Source organism: Musca vetustissima, unplaced genomic scaffold (genome assembly GCF_032173495.1).
Source record: "Musca vetustissima isolate MV318-11 ecotype Yass unplaced genomic scaffold, APGP_CSIRO_Mvet_v1 utg2556, whole genome shotgun sequence".
NCBI classification, from domain to species: Eukaryota; Metazoa; Arthropoda; class Insecta; order Diptera; family Muscidae; genus Musca; species Musca vetustissima.
The window spans coordinates 225,468-231,467 of NW_026878472.1; positions in this window are offsets into that span (position 1 = coordinate 225,468).

Below are 6,000 nucleotides of genomic sequence, written 5' to 3' on the forward strand. Positions count from 1 at the left end.
TTAGAATCAAAGTATAGTCAGAAGTAGCTCCACTTCTCACCATTGTATATTTAAACATAAATTCTCGACGGTTTCTTACCGAAAGCGGTAGTAAGTACATCATTCCCGAGTTATGTGTAAATTTTGTATAATATCCTTAACAATTATCGGCATATTTAACGGTTACGTTAACTGAAGAGAAAAGCTAATTTTTCCCGGAATTCTGTAAATATGAACCTTATTATACCCTTTACCATAAGGTGGACATTTTATATGGCCATTTGAGATGAACGATACCGCATAATAGGGGAATACGGTCATATAGGGCATACGCCGAAAATTGGGTTAATATTGATCACTTTTGGCAAGGAAATTTTCTAACTAATCAGAATCCACAATACTAAAATGCAACAAAATTGGTTGGTAAACTTGACAAACGGCTTTGCTGTTTAAAAATATTGATTATTTTTTATAAAAAGATTTACTACCCATCGGAAAACCGAAATAACAAATAACAGTCAATTCGGTTGAGGACTATGCCAAAACGGAGACCGATATGTAACCATTTTCATATTATAAATATTGTGATCTCCATCGTTATTTCTATTGACAGGTGGTCATGGCTAAACCAAACAAGAATTTTATGTATGGGGTCTACGGTGCTGCAAACGGAATATCAAATTTAATATAGCCTCCATACAGTGAACGTCTTCAAAATATAAAGATGCGCATGAAGAAAAATAATTCTTCAGACCTATGTCTATACTGATTACTATGGAATTCATCCTTGAGTTTCGAAATTGAATGTACCCTTATATACGAACTATGACAAAAGTCTCTGTGCGCAGATATTTTACTCTTTGAGAATCCGACATGAAAAATTGTATAACTTAAGGGCTTACGATAAATATTTCTGTTAGATAAAAAATGGAATGAAATGAAATGTTTCATATATGGTGGGGTCTATAATTAAAAGAATCATTATTTGATCCCACTGTTGAAGCTGCCGTAGGACCACAGCTGTGGCTTCGAAATAATGCGCTCTATACGAAACATCATTCTGAGATTGTTTTTTTTTTTACAAATTCTGTAATTCAAAATTTTTTAATAAACAAAACGAAATTTGCAGAGGCAAGAGGATTTGACGAAGGACGTCTCATTTTCATTCTATGGCGTCTCTGGGATGATATCAGCAGAGTAAGGATATTGATCATTGATATTATTAATTCAGCCCAGTCATGAATATGCAAAAGAAATTGGATCCTCAAGAAAATTATTTTTTTCGTGGATTGGATCCTCTGATCATGAATACTTTGTTCTTTGATATGTCGAATATCATTTGCTGTTTTTTTAAAGAAAATGGAATCAAATTGTTCTGAACAAATAAAACTATAATTATTGAAAGATATGATTTTCTAAATGTTTTACAAAACAAAAATGTGGTTGAGGTATGTGATAATATTTTTTTGTCCTGTCATTTATCGGTCGAAAAGATTTTGAGCGCCCAAATAGCAACCAAATTAGCAAAAAAAAAAAAAACACAAGTTTGAGAACGTTAACGACATCTATTTTTTTCTATGAGGATTGATTTTCCTTGTGGATTTTCTGTTCATGATAGAAGAAAAATGAAAAAAGAAAAATTCCTTACGGATTTGGTATTCATGATTGTGCTGATTAAATATATCTAGAGATTGGGAGATTGATTAACAATCGGCATAAAGTCTTTGGCTCGGCATTTAGTTCCCTGGAATGTTGAAGTGCCATTCTAAGCATCATTAATATATTACTTTATCTGCATCTGTATTTCGGAAATGATGACCATGGCCCTGGAATTATCGAGAAGTGCAATATAATATACTGAAGATCTGAATAATGTTTCTGTCAATCCCATTTTTAATCATATCCAATATTTGAACTATATATGGGTATCGATTTTTGGATAACCTACAAACTTATACATAAAATAACTTTTTGAGTCAATATAAACATGACTGTCTGTCTATTTGTTCATGCATTATTGTAAACAAAGTCCAGGTTGCGTTTATGATTCGAATGGAATTAAAACTGATACAACTCATTTATTTGTCCCAAAGACAAACCTTATTGATTAAATCGGTTCAGCCATAGTTCGTACATAGTGTTACTCCTAGGATGTATCGTATTGAAAATGTGAATTAATGGCCCACGTCATGGTGTAGCCTTCTTAAATATTAGCTATATTAGGGATTTTTGCACGTTTTAAATCGAATATTGGTCCACTTTCTACGATAGCCACATAACGATAACCTCGATGTTTTGGGGAATATGAGCACATTTTTCAACAGAATTGACTGAATTTTGGTATTTTAAATTATGAACATACTATTATAATATATAGTTCGGAATATATTTTTCGGATTTTGGACCCGATTTTTATCGAATTGGGTACATCAATTTAATCTTCCTATCAAAAATTTACTATGGCACAGCCAACGAAATATATAAAGATATGGAACGAATATAGGTTCACCCCATTGTGGAGGGTATAAAAAGTTCGACCCGTCCGAATTTAACGACGTTTTTACTTGTTTTTTTATTTTTCGTCCGTACATCTCTAAAATTATGTTATATTTTTTTGAGATATATTTAATCTTTATAAATTGTAATTAACGTTCATGCGTCTGCCCGATGGGCATGAAATGGTGTATACATGTGTGGATTGAATGAAGTCGGTTCATACAGAACGGTCCATCAATGGTGGTATGTCTGTCCAATCGAAAGGATATTTTGGACACATAAAATCAATGTCATTAGAGAGGACATTTGTAAAATTTGATTCTAATCGGTGTATTAATTACCATAGATTACAATCGAAATTATAGGATCTGAGAGTATATACAAAGTGATCATATAGTCGTCCCGTCCTATTGTCACCAAACTTTGAAAATGTTCGATTATCAATTTCATATCAAGATATAAAATCTCTGAGTTATGTCAACAATGGTCAATGGTATTGTTCACATTAAAATTAAATTCTTTAACGACTTAACATTCTAGATGGTTCAGATTTTATGACATTATACCCTTCACCACACTGTGGTACAGGGTATTGTCTTTGTGCTTATGTTTGTAGCAGGCAAAAGGAAACGAGATAGTTCCTTTTGAGAATATGCATATAATCACATTCTGAGTCGATTTATGCATGTCCGTCCGTCTGTCTGCCCATGTTAAATTCTAAACAAAGTTCAGATCAGCATTTATGATCCGATTTGGATGAACTTTGGCACAGCTCTCTTATTTGGCCCAAGGATGAACCCTATTGAATTTGAAAAAAATCCACAGTCCCTATATATCATTCTATTTACACGAAATTTGGCACAGCGTACTGAATTAAGTCTAGAATGATGTGTGTTAAGTTTCGTGAAAATCGGTTCAGATTTGCATATTTTCGTCCGATTTGATGTAAATGGTGCACCAAAGTCCCTATATATGTTTTGATTTGCACGAAATTTGGCATAGCGTACTGAATTTAATCTAGATGTGGTTTAAATTTATTTAATCATGCTATTTAATATTGAAGGTCTACTAAAGTTCCTATGTATATCCGATTGACATGAAATATTCCATAGACTGCCGATTTCGATGGTATGGGCGATATTGCCTTACAATAAAATTAAATTCTTCTTCTTCTTCCATTTAATATTCTAGGTGGTTCAGGCTTTATGTCATTTTTATTTGTTTCTGGTGTGAATCTGTGACAAAAAGATAATAACTTCTTAATTTCCAAAATGCCCATTTCTTGAAGAAAAATATTTTTGACCCTGAGAATTGTTTCCAAACTGTCGGGAATTTTTTCTTTAAACGTTCTTCAGTTCGCGATTACATATTCCATGGATCATATGGTCATTAATAACCCTTCCATAAATATTTAAATATTCACTTCTTTTCTGCGATTGATGGTCCATTATGTGCAAAATATGTGTGTGCGGGGGCTTGATCCCCCCCGCCACTTCACTTCATAATGCTTGTGGGGTGGTAGACAATGTCTATATTGAAGGTAAACAGAACAGAAGGCAATAAAAACAACAACAACAGAAAAGTTATGATACCCAAATTCGTTTCGTTTCATCGTCAAAGGATAACAGTGATGATGATGAGGATGATGATGAAGAGAGAAACAAGGGGATGAGGGTGAATGAAAAAAAAAATAAAAGAAATTGACAAATTAGACAAAACAATAATACAATTCCTGAGAAAAGGTATCAATGCGAAAAATAAATTCAAATCAAATAAAATACAGAACTAATTTGTAGAAAATGAGAGGCGAAAAAGACCAAATTGGAGGCATAGATAATTATTGGATCACCATAAATAAATTAAAATGTAATTTTTGGGAAATTTTTTGGATATGGAAATTTGAAAATAATTTTCCTTGTCCTTGTATGCTAAGCACACCTTTTTAAGAGTTTAAATGGGGTTTTACATTTTTTTAATTTAACCAAAGAACACAAATATGCAAAAATTAAAATATGGGTGGTGGTACTTGCACGAAACCTTACATTAATTGTTGCCTGGCTGCCTGGCAACGTTTCGGTGACAGGCTGGCAAACACATCATAACGACGAACGGCGACACAACATCACAAACGATTTTAACCCATTTCACTTTGAACAAACCAGTTTTTTCTGTCTTTCAGTTTTTGCAATGGAAAAAAGTCCTTTAATTTCTGTTTATATGCATATCCACTTTTTCACTTTAAACACACACACACTCGCACACACCGTTTTAGAGTCCAATTTTATGATTAGCAGAATAACAAAGTCCATTTGGCTGTTCTATAACATTGCAGAAATACAAAAATTAAATTTCATCTGAAAAATAATACACTGTGGCGACCTTCAGTTTTCAACAAAAAAAAAATCTTTCGTTTTTCCCCAAGTTCCTTCTTTTCTGGCCACACACACAAAAATTTATATCCTTCGTCCGAGGGTGGTCGGGTGGTGGTGGTGAATGTTGGTGGGCAGGATAACGAAAATGCAAACGAAAAACTAACTAACTTCACTTTCTATGACGAACAACCGAATATATATATGGACATGTACATCTTGAGTTCTCCTGCGGGGTATTATAGCCTCCTGCAGGATGCTTTTGTTTTTTTTCCACGAACAGGACTCACCTTAACTTCTAGATTCCATTTGGTTGGTTGTTTTTTTCTTTGCCTTTTTTTGTTGATAACTTATTTAAATCTTTTGTAGAATTTTTATTCTTTCCGTTTCGTTTCTTTTTTTCTTCCTTTTTATTTTTGTTTAAACTATGATATATATATAGAGAGAGAGCGATGTATGTTGTTGTTGGTTGGTTGTGGTGGTGTATATATAAGTATGTATATATATATTAAATTTGTTTTTAAAAATCAAAATCCAAATTTAATTCTTTTCTATATATAAGAATAATAATAATACGAATTTCTTCCGTTTTTGTGTTGCGATTTTTTATCTCGGTTTTTCATTTTTTACTTTTTTCTTCGTCTTGTGTTGTGTTGTGTGTGAATGACAATCCTTTTGACTGTTTTTCTTTTCTTCGTTTCGTTTGGTTTTCGTTTAGCTTTGGTTTTTTGCCTTTCCTCTTTTGGAATGTTGTTTATGTGTATACCATCGTCGTATCGATTTCTCACGGCTGCTCGTTGGCGATGATGGTGGTGCTGCTCCTCACGTCCACGACATTTTCGTTCGACAAACTATAATATGGCCATTCGCAAATTTTCAATTTTCTTTCTTTTTTCCCCGTTCTGCTCGAGTTCCGATTTTTTTTTTGCGTTTTCCACGGCAAGTTCTGTCACAAAATCATCTTAATTTTATTGAATTCTAAAACTACCGTTAGTATTTATTACAATTATGTACACTTGATTATTTATTAGTTAACTATTTATGGTAAAATTTGGAATAAATGTTCTGCTGTTGTTTGTGCTGTGTAATGTTTTGCTCATCGTCCTTTTGCCACCACTACAGATGTAACGACCTGAGAGAATCGAATCGAGTCAAC